Source organism: Coptis chinensis, chromosome 4 (assembly GCF_015680905.1).
Source record: "Coptis chinensis isolate HL-2020 chromosome 4, ASM1568090v1, whole genome shotgun sequence".
NCBI classification, from domain to species: Eukaryota; Viridiplantae; Streptophyta; class Magnoliopsida; order Ranunculales; family Ranunculaceae; genus Coptis; species Coptis chinensis.
The window spans coordinates 58,224,461-58,241,476 of NC_141459.1; positions in this window are offsets into that span (position 1 = coordinate 58,224,461).

Below are 17,016 nucleotides of genomic sequence, written 5' to 3' on the forward strand. Positions count from 1 at the left end.
AAGGGCCGAAACTTATCTAACGCGATATCAACGGAGAAACTCTTTCTCGGTGGTGGTATAGTTTCGTTGAGCTTCATTAAAGGGTTTTACTCGCGTAGTAAATGACAACCGGCTTATCTTCACCGGCGTTGCCCTAGTGCGACTCAATAGCATAGTAAACTGCGTCACACATTAATTCAAAAGGTTTAGACCAATCGGTGGTTGAATTATAGAGTGGTAGTTAATGCGGTTTTAATACCTCAAAGGCTTGTTTGCAACTGAAATTGAAATCAAAAGCGGCATCTTTAAGCAGGAGATTGGTTAAAGGTCTAGCAACCTTTGAGAAATCTTGAATAAATCTCCTATAGAAACCGCATGTCCTAAGAATGCGCGAATGTCTCGAACAGTTTTGGTATAGGAAGTGAAGCAATTTTTCTATCTTAGCTTTGTCTGCCGATTACGTCCTTTGAAAGCGATATGTCCTAAAACTATTCCTTTAGTAACCATGAAATGGCATTTTTCCCAATTAAGAACAAAAGGTTTTCTCTTCCTGGCGTGTAAAGACCTTTTCAAGATTTGATAAACGACTATCGAAAGAATCTCCATAAATTGAGAAGTCGTCCATGAATACCTCCATAAACCGTTCAACCATATCATTTGAAAATGAAGCATGCGGCGTTGGAAAGTACCAGGTGCATTGCAAAGGCCAAAAAGGCATTCGATCTATATGCAAATGTACCAAATGGACAATTGAGCGTTGTCTTTTCTTGATCGTGGCGGGATCTATGACTATCTGAAAATAACGGAATAACCATCAAGAAGAAGTAATAGGCATGAGGCATGACCCTAAACGCGTTCGAGCATCGATCGATGAATGGAAGTGGAAAGTGATCTTCATGGTGGCGGCATTAAGTTTGCGATAGTCAATGCATATTAAGCCATTTCTTCGGATACGAAATGAAATGCATTCATCTTTATCATTTCGCTTTGTAATGCCGATTTCTTTGGAACTTCATGTAACGGGACTCACCCAAACACTATCGAGAGATAGGGTAAATAATACCAGCATCTAGTAATTTTAACACTTCCCTCGGACCACATCTTTCATGGTAGGGTTTAGGCGTATTTGTGGTTCACGCGACGCGTCTTTGCATTTTCTTCAGTGTATCACGATGGGTGCACACATTAGGTTCAATGCCTTTAATGTCATCGAGGGACCATCCAATAGCGAGCGATGTTGTTGAATGACATTAATTAAAGCGAGCTTCTTGATCGCCGGTTAATTGTGAAGAAATAATAAGCGGGTGACGACCATCGCGATCAAGTCAGTATGCGTATTTTAATTCGAAGGAAGTGGTTTTAATTCAGGGTGGTGAGTGGGTATTAAAGATTCTTGAGGAAGGTCATCATCCATGTAGTAAGCAGATTGATGATCATCCAAGTTACTTGACATCTTTGTTGTAGGGTCAAATAATGGTACTGACTCTAATAACTCATTTACTTCTTGTGTATAATCATCGTCCTCAAACTCAGAGTCGCTAAAGGAAAGAAATTGGTACACTTCATCTTCAGGAAAAGAGTTTGTAAAATACTCTTCGCGGAATCTTTGTCAACCCCATTAACCTCACCATCAATGTCGCTCGGAAGTTGTTTCATCAACTTGAACACATTCACCTCGACCGAGAAAGATTTCGAAGGACATGGTCATGGAACCATCTCGACAATTAATAAGAGCATTAGCAGTGGCGAGGAACGGACGTCCTAAGATGATTGGAATGGAATCACATGCAACTTCTGTATCCAAAATAACAAAGTCTACAAGATAGAAGAAATCTTGGACTTTTACAAGGACGTTTTCCACAATTCCTTTTGGATACTTTATGGAACGATCTGCTAATTGTAGAGTCATGGTGGTAGGTTTAAGTTCATGAAGACCTAGTTGTTTAAATAAATAATATGGAAGTAAGTTCACACTAGCTCCTAGGTCTAGTAGAGCAGTAGCCGTGTATTTGTCACCTAAGGTGCATGGAACCGTTGGTCTACCAGGGTCCTTGTATTTTACTATACCATTGTGTTACGTAATGGAGGGAAATTGTCAAAATGAGGAACGCTTGTTGAGGAACATTAGTTCTTCTTTTGTGGTGCACATATCTTTCAGAAATTTTGCATGTTTTGGTAATAATTTTAAGGCATCGAGAAAAGGTAAGTTTATTGTTAAATTTTGAAAAGTCTCGAATTCAAGCAAAATTGTCATCGAGGGTTTATTCTTTGCCAAGCGTCGGAGAAACGGTGCCTTAGGGTGAATTTGGCAAAAGGGTCTACTTGCTTGTTTCCTACATTGGAGGTGTTGACTCTGTTGAATCGGGGAATCTTCCGTAGGTTCATTCTTAGAAATAGATTCCTTGGAACCCTCTTTTCTTTTGGTTGATTATCCGCATCGTTATCGATTGTCTACGAGTTTTTCCAGATCGTAAAGTAGTGATTGCATGCACCTCACCTTGGTTGGGGGTGCTTGTACCAGGGCATTGGTGAGTTCAAAGGTCGTGTTTTTGGTTTAGGGTTTGGAACCGCTTTGTGCGGGAAACACGCCTTCTTCGACTCTTCTCTTGCGTAATTCTTTGAAGTGATTGTTGGATAGACGTTAAAATTTGAGACCTGTTGGTTCATGTAAGCCAGGAAAGTCTCATTTGTCCTATCCGTAATGGTTGGCTTGAGGTTATTGCAACAGGTAGTAGGTCTCGATTATTGCTTAGAAGTTGTTGATTATAGTTGGGATTTGGATTAATTTGGAACAAAGGCTGCGGTTGGTCCGATAATTAGCATTAGAATTATTTTGAAATTGACCTTGTTGGTATTGTTGATTATTTCCTTGGCGGTATGGAATAAAATTATTGGTAGGTCGAACAGGTTGATTAGCGAAACCAGGAGGAGCCCCCATTTGTTGGTTATTTTGGCCAAGCCGAAATTCGGATGTTGTCTCCACGGTGCATTGGGAATGTTGAATGCACATGCCTCCTCCGCTTGTTGAGTAGGGAAACATATAACAAGGGACAATATGCATCGGGATGATCGGGACTAAGACAAAGGACACAAGGAGTGGTGTCAAGCGTTCATATTTGGTTTTGGTAGTTGATCGTTTACTTGAACTGCAAGGGCATTTACTTTTTAGTTAGGGATTCTATCAAATTTTTATTTCAGGATCGGATTTTACCTCAAAAATAGATGTGGCTTTTGTAACAAAGTATCCTTTGATGATCTAGGCGGCAGTGTTGTTTTGTGTGTACCTTTTTCGCTTGTTTTTCAAGAAAAGTATAAGCTTCGGTAGCTCCTTTGTCCATGAAGCAACCTCCGTTCATTATATCAAGAGTTTCTTTTTGATGATCGGATTGGACCATTAAAGAATGAGCGAACAAGGACGAGCTTTTTCTAGTTGGTGGTGAGGACATTCTAATGAAGATCGATAAAAAGCGACTCCATGCTTCCGTAAAAGGATTCATGAGGATTTTGACGGAAGAATTGAATTACGAAGCATTCGGTTGTTTTCTTCGAGTGTAAAGCTGAAGCATGAAAGCTTGAACTAGTTTATTCCATGTGTCTATGGATTGTGATTGTTGTCCCGCTAGCGGATTGACGCTTTTTCCGCAAAAGTGAATGAAAACGATCGAAGCAAGAGTTGTTCCTTAGAAGCTATTTGGATGATGAAATGTTGTTGCCACTTGTTGAAGTCTACGAAGATGATTTGTCACGGTTTTCGTGCTCCAAACCATGATATATTGGTAACAAACTGAAAACGTTTGGTGGGATACGAAAAATCACCGACAATGTCCTCAAGTTTAATGCGGGGAAGAATGTCCTTCCCGTAATGAAGATAGAAGTCCGAGAGGGCTTCTCTGCATTGAGTGGAGGATCGTCGGCCATAATGAGAAGTTGATGGCGGCGAAGGATTGTGATGAAGGTAATTAGCGAGAAGAAGAACAATTTTTATGTGAGAACTTACTTAATTGCTTATCGTATTTTTTAATTGATAGGTTTGTTCAATTTCTTTAGTGGAACCAGACCTTAATCTCATGCAAGCATAAAATTAGATCTAACTTACAGAAGGAATTATGAGGACTCGAATTTTATTATTATCTTAAGCATTAGGGTTGAACAACATATGCCTAAGCTGCTGCTAACGTAGCAGTGAAGCTAGGAATACGTGTGCATAAACCAACAGCCAGGTCACAAGATAGATATGAGGGAGGATTTCCGTGCAAGCACGGTTCTAATTAAGTAACCTCAATCTTTCAAGTTTCCTAGACACCATTGGAATATGATTAAGATTTATGGAATTAAAATTTATGCAAAGGTGGTATTAATTTAAATTTAATTTAATTTAATTTAATTTTTTTTTTTTTTTTTTTTTTTTTTTAAGATTTATGCAAGATTTAAAATACAAACATACAAATACGATCTACTCATACAATACTAGGTGCAAAGATGGCATGTGAAGGTACTCTACTCATGCATGATAGCTATCTGAATAGGCAAGCTTGTGTCATCGATAAATATTTCTATCGTCATGACGGGCAAATATACATCGAAGAATCGATATATAATACGCTAATTTGTAAATCGATATTACGTAAATGTATATCAATAGTAAAGCGGTTAATTTGAATCACTCATGCATTATCTAAATACATTAGCATCACTAATACAAAGATACATCTGCAGAATAGATGACAAAACTAAACATGCAAAGTATTATACCCAAACTAAAATACGACTCTTGTATTGCATAATAAATCGATTTCGACAATACTCATTGAGATTGCGAATGTCCTATAGAGAGCAGACTTTACCCGTGGGGTTTAGAAACAACTTACCCAACTAAGATTTTAACCCTCGTTGGAATGTTCTCCTTTTCTTGACAAAATCGACATATTAGACAATGCGGTAATGCATTATCGTGAAATATCAAACATTTAACAAGCAACATTTATCGTAGAAAGACATATACCCATGCAATACAATACCATTAATATGTAAATATACATTCATATGCAATTCATGTCCGTGTAATCGTGATATAAATATTTCCGGTATATCTGAATTTGATTCATGCATAATTCGAGGCTAAAGCTTAAATAATAATCCATAAATTTTTCCTAATACTATATACATGGCATACATGCAGAAAAACATAATAATAATAATATAAATAAATTACAATAATACTGAAAATTGGAACTGTAGCTTCCGGCGTTTTTAAGCCAAAGATATGAAAAGGACGCGTTTCGATCGTCGACGCGATTAATCCCAAAGGATTATCGAATTTTCGATCTTGGACCAAATATTTAGGCCTGGAAATGGATCAAGGTGGATCGGGGAGATCTTTGGTGGCTGAAAATGAGCAATAATGAAGAAATTCACCCGAGGACGCGGGTCCAGCTCAAGACGCTGACTCCACCCTCGCTGGTCTTTTTTTTTTTTCAGAATGACTTCGAATTTTCACAGAAGTCTTATAATTTGCTGCAATGATGTTTCCCAGTCCTAACTTTTGGAACCTGGCAGTGGAACGAAATTTTTTTTAGCGAACAGGTTGTTTACGAGGCAAAAAATCTAAAAAAAAAAAAAGCGTAAAACAAATGAAACGTAAAGGAAGAAAGAGAATGGGGGTTCCCCCTTGATGCAACTTCCGATCTTTAGCACAAGTTCTATGGCTTTAGAACAGCAGCGGCACCATTTGATATATGCTTGGAGACCACTTAGAGTTTTTAACTCTCTAAATTGGTGAAAAAGCACTCAAAGTTCCTTACTCACGATCTTCGTTGAGTAGAGTTAGAATAAGGATTCGAACTACCTAAAGTATAGAACAACTACAAATTGAGTGTTACAATAAGGGAACTAAGGAGTAAGGTTATAATACTAGGTTTCTTCCTAACAAACATTAAAGCAAAACATTTAAGTTTGAAATCATGCACTTAAACAAAATACAAATTACTAAAAAGAAAGGTGGAGAGTTAATCCTCCTCATGTGAAACTATCATTAGTTGTTTATTTGAAAAAGGTTTTGATTCTTCCTAGACTCATAGACAAGTCCCTAATGGAAAAATAGAGTTGATCCCTAGCATGCATGGCTCACTTAAGAGCTCATACATGCTAGCAAGTGAAACCAAACAATGACTTATCTCTAAGCTCATTGTTTGATTTCTAACTAGACACTACACCAACTATCATTTTGGGATAGGATGTAGTGTTAGTTGTTCATCCTAAAAACCTACCAAACTCACAACCAATGTTTTTCCCTCACATGAGTTAGATTAACTCCCCAAAAGGGAAGTTAGCTCATGATCCTTGGGACAAGGACTTATGAACTAATAAAAACTCCAAAGAGAAAGAGAGAGAGAGAGAAGAATTAACAACAACCAAACTCACTTCTATTATATCTCTAGAAGAACAAGTGTTCCTCCATTAAAACTATTACAAGCTTTTTGCAAAATAAAAACTAAAACTAACTTCTCATTTTCACTAAGGAACTAAAATAATGCCATGTGAGGAAAATAAGTCAAGGGAGTAAATGGAGTATCCCCCACCTTTGTCTAATTTCTTCTCCATTTGAGAGAAATCTCATTTCCTCCCACGTGAATTATCAAACCACATTGATTCATTTTTATCTACCACATTAAAACAAAGTGACACCTTGCCTTTTTCTCACTATTAACACCTAATCTAATTTATTACATGCAAGGTGTCAACTTTGCACCAATAATTTGTTATCTTTGTCTTGACATGCTCCATGATTGATGACTCATCAATCTTTGGCCCCAAGATAGTGGGTCCATGTGCTTGATCGATGGCGATCCGGTATTTTTGGCAGTTTTACAACTTCGCCTATCGTAGAGTTCATCGCCTGATTGTCCGAAAGCGACTCTCTTGTCGCGATTCGAGTCCTAGTTCGAGGTAGGAGCTTTGGAAGTATGATGCTTCTACGTGGATTTGAGAAAATTCATATATCTGCCGTTCCTCGTGCTTTATTGCAGGTTTAACCAATATTTCCATGTTTTATCGCAAACACCTGCAAAAGTATGAAAACATATTTATTTCATGATTATTAAACACATAATGAACCAAATTTATATGTCTCAATGGGGTTTCATAATACACTTTTGGGTGCTTATCAAGGGTCCTTATACTTAACGATTCCATTATGTTCAGATAGAGTGGGAAACTGTTCAGTTAAAAAGGCGTCTTTTGGAATGTTTGTTTTCCACCTAGTAGTGCACAACTCTTTTAGGAACTTAGCATGTTGTGGTAATTTTTTAATAGCTTCAAGAAAAGGTGGGTTTATCGTTAGATTTTTAAAAACTTCCCTAATCTCATCAAAATTTGTATCCTTTTTTAACATGGCTAGTCTCTGGGAAAACGGTGGTCTCTCTCTTTATCTAGCATATGGGTCAACAGGATTTTTAACCTTAGCCATTTTTTTCTTAGGTTGTGGTTTAACTGGTACCTCTACAGGGGTAGGATCTTCAGTTTCTATTTCGATATCTAGTAAATTTTCATTTTCAATGACCACTGGTGGTGTATCAATGGGCATAGTTATTGAATTATCAACCACTCTGCCAGAGCGGAGAGTGGTGATGGCATTTAACTCACCTACGTTTAAATTTTCATTACTAGTATTACCGGTTACTTTAAAGGCTGTGTTTGGCATTTTAGGATTAGGTATAGCTTGACTTGGAAACACACCTTTTGGTTGGGACCTCTCTTGGGTTAACTATTGTATGGATTTTTGAATGGATTGTAGAATCTGTTGTTGAGCTTGCATGTAGGCATCGAAATAATCCGGTTGAAAAGGTGTAGTAGCCACAGGTGGTGTGACAGGAACTATCTCACGTTGATTATTAACGGGTGGGTTGTGATAGTTGTTATTAACCGGGACAATACCTCTATTATTATTATTATAATTATTATAATTACCTGGTCCTTGTCCTTATCGTGGTAGAGCTAGATTATAGTTGTTTGCTGACCTACCATTTTGATTATTAAAAACCGAGGTGTAACTGGTTGATTATTTTGCCAACTGAAGTTGGGGTTTTGTCTCCAAGGTGCATTAGGAATAGGAAGGGTATTTACGGAGCAAATATTATCTGGCTGTGCGGGTGGTTGTTCATAGATGAGAGGACAATAGGGGTCGGTATGGCCAAGACTAAAACAAAAATTACATGGAAGAGAGTTGATGTTCATGACAGGAGTAGGCTTATGTTGAATAGAAATGGATTATACCTTTTTTGTGAGAGATTCGATTAGAGTTCTAAGCTCGAGATCAGTTTTAACCTCAAACATACTAGCAACCTTGGCTGTGGAAGATGAATTAGCGGAGCGGGGGATGTCGTTCCCCAGTTATTATTACGCTTAGATTGATCTTTTAGAAACCTATAAGCCTCTGAGGTTTTTTTACTAAGGAAACTACCCCCATTCATTATATCAAGAGCCTCCTTAATTATGATGATGTGAAAGCCCCTTGAAAAAGGCACGAACAAGCGTGTCTTTTGTAGGAACCGTTATGGTACGAATCAGCAACCTCTTGAAAAAGGCACGAACAAGCGTGCCCCTTGAAAAACCCATGCGCAGCGGAATAAAGGGTGTTCACGATTTTGTTTAAAATTATACCTTTGATCAACTGTGATATCTTTGAGAATCCAAGCTCTACGAATCAGCAACCTCTTGATCTTCTGTTGTATTCCTATCCTTGGAATGGAGGTTGTGTAGGCAACGATCTACCAGCCTTTTCTCTCTCTCTTTGCCTCTCTTACTCACAAATTTGGAATCGAATTTAGAACTCACTTTTCTTGAGTAATCAATCAGTAAAAACGCCAAGAGAAATAGGGTTTCTTTATGTAGGCTACAACAGGGACCATGAGGAGAAATTAAGGTTAGGTCTCCTGACGGGCTTGGGCTTCCCATGTTCGCCCAGAACACATGGCTCAAGTCTGTCAACAAATGGCTTATTCCACTAAAGGCCATTGTTGCACTACCGCCCTAATCCCAAATTACGTGTATTACGTTTATGGGCTCCATATTATATGCTCATTGATCTCCCCGTGTTTAAGATATCGAATGCCTGTTGATTAAGTCAAGTTACTGACAACTACATTAATCAACTTCTTATGTCCTTGAGTAGTACCACTCAACCTCATTGTCATGTCGGATTAAATCCACCTACAAGGTTTACATGACAATCCTTATGAGCTCTTTAAGGGGACATCATCAACCCGACTTCCTGAGGGTCACGGATTCCTTCTATAATCAACAACACACCTTACATACAATGTCATTACCTGATAAACGAAAAAAGAAGAATAGTTTTACAAATGAATAAAGCGATGAAACTCTAAACGTAAGTAAAACTAAACAATTAACGAGCCTAATTTATCAATGTTTTCTACTCTCAATCAAATTAAGATATAATGAAGTAGAAAGTTCGTTCCACTCCTAGTTCTTTAGCATGCGATGGTCTCGTGTCAACTAATCAATCATAAGTCAAATGAGAGATTTATGAGGGGAATTCTATACTACAAGATGAATTCAATTAACAAGTTAAGAATAACGAAATGAGAGAATGCTAAGAGTTTGAATCTAGATAAAGAATTAAACGGAATTGAATCTACCTTAACTCGACTTAATCCTACTAACAAAGACTTGTCGTGATCCAAATTGAATGCTTCGCATATCAAAATAGTAATTATAATCCCTAATTATACATGGCATTTCTACCAATTCATAACTAGAATGTGAGCGATTAAACTCATTCTCATAGTGAATTAATCGTTTCTAGAGTGGAATAATTATCACGACAATTTCTAAGTTTAACAAAGATCAAGCGTCATCAAGGCTTCTTCAACCCCTCTAATGGAGGTTTAGCCTTGATTCATACTACTATCATTTCCCATTGATTTAAAACTAGACATCATATAAAAATTCTATCTTTATGCAATTTATCTAAACAATAATTGAATCTCAGGTAATAACTAGGAAATGACTAACAAGTAATAAGGGAATTTAGATCTAAACAATTGTAAATGACAAAAATCGAAATGAATAAGAATCTACTAATTTATTTATCTAATCAATGAAGATCAATGATTTAAGAGTTTAATCTAAAACAAGAATTGGATTTAAACTAAACTTAATTAAAAACAATTAAAACTAGATCTAGAATTATCTATAGTTTTAAGTCTAATTAGCTACCATTAACAAAGAGCTAAGCTTTTGTTTTTATATGCTCAGATCCAAAAATCATGCATGGGCTTGGAGCCATGTTTTGGGCCGGAAAATTGGGCCCAAAACCCAATTCTTTTAGTCTGGAAAGGGCTCTTCAGCTAGAGTTGGCTTTGACAAACGTTTCATCCACTTCTACTCTTCTGATTGGGTCAAGGTTTAGACCATTTGAAAGCTCTTTCCGAGCTGGTCGTTTTGACGTAAGGTAGGCCCAATTCTAAGGTCTGATTCCAAAGATATGGTCTTCGGAAGTTTGCTGACTTTGTGCACTATTTTCCCCGCGTGGACTTTGACTTTTGATCTTTTGACCGGGCTTTACAGAGGCTTTGTCTTCTTGGAAATTGGACTTTAATCACAGAACTCCTTAGCAAGCAACTTTTGCTCCTCTATCTCGCTAAAGTGGCACATTTCTGCACATAATGGACTTTGACGCCTGAAATACATAAAAACACGTAATCAGTATTAACTCTTACTTATTATTCACATAATTGGTCTAAAAGTACGATTGTTAAGGGGTTAAAACTACAGTTTTGGGCTCTTATCAAACCACCCCCAAACAGCATTTTGCTTGTCCTCAAGCAAATATGAGAAATTAGAATAAGTGACAAAAATGGAGTTATAACTACTCTCGTGTTTGAGAAAGCGATTGCATTTACCATATGCAATAAGGCCTTAAACCACTAGGAATTCCCTAGTGGACGAAGTTATAGCCTCATGAGAGTTTTCCGGTGAAGGTACTCACAAACTTCATCTATACTACAACGACTAAGAAATAAAACTATTGTTTCCTCATTCATGTCTTAACTATCTATACATCTCACTAGCAAATGAATAAGAATAACCAAGTCAAAAACCTAAGCTAATATATGCATAATAATCAATCATCTATGATACAAATATATATACTATGAGTAATACTATGAAATGCCTAGCGAGTTCGTTTTTGAAAACTTCGAATAAGCGTCCTTAAGTAGGTCCTCACATAAATGTCAAGACAAAAACCACTCTGATTTTTCTGCTTAAGTTTCGCTACTCCAGTGTGCAGTGGGCACACTTTACCTTACAATCTCAATAACAAACAAGGAAGCCGGAGTTGATCAAACACATCTGCCACTTACTATCTCACTAACCTATTCCTACTTGAGCTAGAGGTCTTTATTAGGTGTTGCGGGGATTAGGAGATGGTTTAAGAAGGAAGGAAATGGATATTCAAAAGGACAAGTCTGAGATAATAGAGTCTTCATATTATGTAACTTAGAGAAAACCTTGTTATTTTCTTTTGCTTCTTTACTTTGTTTCCATCCTTAGCCATATTTTTCTTTTTCTTTTCTTTGGCTTTTGACTCCCTTTTATTCTATTTTTGGAGTTTTTATTTATTTCTATTTTTCTTTTTCTTTTCCTTGGATGGAAACTTCTTTTCTTTTTCTGAAACAACTAACTAATTTTTGTTTACACATGTTTTTCTCTTCTTCTTTCTTCACTCATTCTATTCTCAAACTTATTCTAGATTGGTGATAAACACGCATTTATACATTTATTGGTTTTCAGTTACTTATTTTCTTAAGTCCGAGGTCCACAGTCCAAAGTCCGAAGTCCAAAGACCCAAGTCCAAAGTCCAAATTCCAACGTCCGTATAGTCGTACATTTTAGTCAAGTTACCTTACTCACGTGGGTTTGGTAGGATAGGTCGAGTAAGGGATCGGCCCAAATCTTAGGGCTCGGATAGGTTCCGGGAATTACAACTTTTGGTGAGTAGGATTTTTAGGTTTCTTTTTAGTTGGTTTTAATTAAATTAACGGTAATGCAAATAATGTAAATTACTATGGCGATTATATGTAGGTAAACAAAAATAGAGAAACAGGGAGAGAGTTAATCATGCTCATGCAAGAATCATTTTTTAACAGTTTATATTACCAAATCACTACATCTCTAGTTCGTCTCGTTTTCGGAGACAACGTCGAGTATTGATCCCTAATGCATGCCCACATCTCTAGGTCATATTTCACTAGCATAAGGAGTTTCAATAATACCTCATCTCTGGTATATTATTTCAGCTCCTGGCTCGATTTCACATCAGCTGGACAAATTGGAGAGTGTTCGACACCAGAGTCTTGAGGAGACATTTTGTCGTGCCTTAGATCATCTGAAGCATCGGTGATCCAACTTTATACAGATCTCGATCATTTTGGGACGGATGTCAATTCTATGCCTAATTCCTAAGTAGTGATTCTATAATATTAACGAGTCAATCCGGATTTTCACACGAGTGGCATAACCCTCCCCCTGAGGGGGGGGATTAGCTTATGGTCATAGAAGGAATAATAAAACTTGTTGTATACATTAAATAAATAAATGCAGGACAGGAATTAAACTAGAAAAGAAATGACTGTTATTAAGGGTAAAATAACTTATAGTATTTAAGTTCCAGGAATGGAAATGACAGAATGTAAGTACTGAAGCAATAAACTAACTAGGCGGAAGCTAAAGCATTAATATGCTGAAGGGGTAATAATGAAGGCGACCCCCTCATATATATAGGCTGGAGACTGAAGACCCATTTAATTGAGTTTTGTTCGGTAGCTAATTGATTTCTTCAAAACTTTGAGAGTTTTGTTTTGATCTGTTTTAACTTTTGTCTTTTTGCTAATTTAAGGTTTTGTTTTTAGCTCATTTCAATTCAAACCACCTGGTTTGAATTGGTACGTGTCTTCTCTCTTGCCAGGTGGTACCAAATTGAAACCATCCTTTGCCCACTGCCTATCTTTGACTCATCATGCCTTACGGGGCCCAGAGAGTGGATCCACCTAGTGTGTCCGATGGGTGGTCGCGCCGATTTTGGCGTTTTTACGACTTTTTGTCCTTGCACTGAGTTCGTCGCCCGGGTCGCTATGGCAGCTTCACTAGCCAACGTCGGCATCTAGATTTATCCAATTTGAGCTTCGGAAGTTTGCTGCTTCTTTATATGTGGACCCGTTCTGCACTGGTTTTGTTCTTTTGAAAACTTCGGCTCTAGTCAGGCTTTGTTGGGCTTCACGGGGGTTGAGTGGGAAACTTCAAATATTCCCGTATTCCCGTACTTCGATGCATGTTTTATCACTATATTTATTTTAATTGCGGAATCCTGCAAAAGTACGAAAATATAATTATTACATGATTATTAAACACATAATCGACCAAAATGCTATGTCTCTCGGGGTTTAATATTACAGTTTTGGGTGCTTATCAATTGGGTAAGTTGAATTTTTTTATTTTGTTTTGTTTTTGTAACAGGGTAAAGGAATTGTGGTTTATGGATGGCTAAAGAAAGGCTCAGAGGGGCGACTAGCGGAAAATAATTCATAGGTTTGAATTTACGGCTATATCGATCCAAAGAGGGCCTAAATTCTAAGCTTAAGATATGGCATAGTGATCAAGCAAGTGGACGTATGATTTCTCTATCCGGATTTTACTTCTCCCTTGTGTCATTTCTCAAATGTTTCACTCATATGAGGCTTTAGGCTATATTCTCACAGGATTTGTAGAATAAGTACTCTAGCCTAGATTTCAGAAACTTACTGCTAACAATCATAGATACTCATGTAATATATTTATAGATAGATGCAAAGATTATTACCTACATATTAACCTAAGTTTCTAACAATTATTCTGATGCAAAAGCTATGTGAGACTTCTAGATTGTTAAAAGCATAGAAAAATAAAACAATACCAATATTCCTAAGTGTATAGCATAAACTTATTTATTTATATTTTTGAATTTTTTTTTTTTAATTTTAACTAGAAAACAAGTGCATATTATACATATCTATATCCTAACAGATGTCTTAATTACACGTGTTTCTATGCCCCCCCCCCCCCAAACAAGAATGCATGCTTTGTCCTCAAATTATTTTAAATAACGAGGGTAGGAAAATACCATGGAAACACGTGAAATTCTGGAACATCTGCAAAACAAGGGTAGAACATACTAATATAGGAAGGAAAACTAACGGAACTCTATAAGAGTTCCACCCATTATGGGGTTAACAGAATTAAATTGCTTGGGACATAAGCAGACAATAACAAAACTAAAAACTTACCTTATCTCCCGCTTTAAGCATCCTCCTCCTCATTAAAGAGATGAGGTTCTTTTCAAGATCCGCCAGCCATTATAACTTGCCAAGCTTGCCGCCATTTATCATCTACTAATGCTAACCTGTTGAGTGTTATTATAATCCGATGGGATGTACGGGCTTACAAATGAGGCTATACCCGCCATCCCGCCAAGTCATAATTCGCGAATGATGAGCGAACCACCCAATTGGTGGGTCTCATGACTTCAACCCTTTTCCAATCTATGAATTGTGCCGCGAATCAGGTAAACAACTACGCATGATGCGGCTTACCAAAACAGGCATAAGAAAATACTTACGCTTCATGCTTTGGGCTCTCTTAAGACTAGCGACTAAAACTCGGGGAATGTCATATCGGCGACGTCCCTCAGCTAAAGCGAGGAAAATGTCGCCAGCCGATCTTGTTTTGAAGTGAACATCATTCCCTCAAAATATTCATCCGGATGAATAACATGGTGGTGCCTACGTTTAGGGATAGGCTACCAAGGGCAATGCTATATCGCCCCTGGTCCATTACTCGAAATACCCCTTACCCATAATAGTCATGGAAATATGTATAATCATAAAGGTATGCATTATCGGTCATATATCCCCATGTGTGAACAGAATCAGGTATTGGTAATCCCGAAACTAAAGCGACCACATGTTTATTGAATTCTAGTGTCGTGTCATCGACTACGATGGAGAATTCTTGTTCTCCATCCTGATTACAATAGAAACTAACGTGGTCGTAGAAATAAGCGAAGAAGTTGTCTTTGAATATGAATCGTTATCACTTACCAGTAGATGGCGCCATCCTAACTGTAGGATCCTGTTTCAGAACCAATGTCCATAGGTCTCGGTTCCTAACACGTCTTCGAAAGACTGTTCATGTATGACTATAGGAGATGTTATCTCAACTACTCTTTGGACAACTCCCAAAAATCCTGGAACAACCCTCAGAAAATTGGAAATTTTCGTGTTTACGGAGGGCCGGGCGCAGGTGCGCTCCACTTGGGAGCAAGTGCGCTCGGGTGTTTTTGGGTTTATAGTGTTTGGGCACGAGTCGCGCTCAACTTGGGCGCAGGTGCGCTCTAAGTAAAATTTCGACAAGTGTCAGAGTGCGTCAGTAAGTCTTGCCGTCGTAAGTTTACAAAGGAAAAGAAGGAAAAGCTTGGAGTGAAAGGTGAGAGATGATGGTGGGGTGTAGTGTGGGTTGTGAGTGTAGAATGAAGGAAGTTTAAATAGGTTCTGAGCTTCCAAAACCAATCGGCAAGTTGCCAAATTGTTTAAGGCAATTTCCGAAAATAGAAAATTTCCAAACCCGAAAACAGAAACAAACCATATTTTTGATTTTATAACAACCCTGGTATCTTTTATACAGGATTTAGAATAGTAACTTCTAAACTCTCCTAGATTTCATGCTACCACCACACATAATCATAGATATGCCGATATCGGCCAAATTCTCAACCTTTACTCCAAGACAACTTCTGAGGAAGATGATCATATAACGAATTATGCTCGGTATAAATATTACCACCCCCAAACAATTCGGGAAGGTGGGATTAATGATAAAAACACGCACAATTCGAAAATAACCAATTATATTAAAAAAAATTAATCCAAACAACATAAAACAAACACATTAATATTTAAATTTAACAACTAAATTAAAATCCAACTAATAAAACAATAAAAACAATGAAATAACAACAAACACAAACTGATGGTGAACACCTAGCCATGTGATGAAGATGGACCCTGAGTTGGAGATTGGTCCTGGGATGAAGAATGGATTGAGCCATCTGTCCTTCGGCGACGACGCTCATGCCTCTCAGACTCGGCTGAAACAGAATCCTCCAAAGGTGGCATGCGTCGTAGCATCTCTATTTGGAACAAGCATTGTGCTTCCATCTCAGTCCTGAGTACTGCATACTGGGCTTGATGATGCTGGTGGATAGTCTCCATGTTAGACAAGATATCTTCCTGATCCCCTTTCGAGCATTTCAACTCTCGTCTGAAGGTTCGTTTGTTTATTTCGAACTACAATCTGTCTATCTCGGATATCTTCACAAATACCATAAACGCAACGCAAGCCAGTTTGTAACACTTGCATGAGTTCTAAATTAGAATTACAACTATCTAATGCATTTTCATCCAGACATGTCATATCTTCCATTTCATCCGCCAACTCAACTACATTTCCTTCAGACAACAGCCAAGTCTCTTGGATGCAATCCGTATAAATACTTGCATTAGAATGCAATTTGATCTTAATAGGAGTAGATTTTGCGACAACTCTAAATGAGAGCATGATCTTAGTGATCAATCACGGGGAAGAGGAATAATGCTCTTTCCCCTCCTCTAATCACATTAAAAATTAAATCGAGGATGCAGAAATTATACTTATTCGTTTTGCAAAATCCAGAGAGCGTCGCGGACATTGCGGACCGATATCGGCCGACTTTTTCTTTCCCCGAGGGGCGTTCCTACCAATCCACCGAGCTCTGATCGGGTGGTTAGTTCTCGACTTGGGGCGGATGCAATGAGAACTCTTATTGTATTCACCCTCCACGACAATTATCTTTCATCAAAGCGGGAACTCAAGATATCTGCGATTCCTGAATGGTGGCTTCTAGGTTGCTTCAGTAGCGCTAACAGCTCGACCAACAACCGCCTC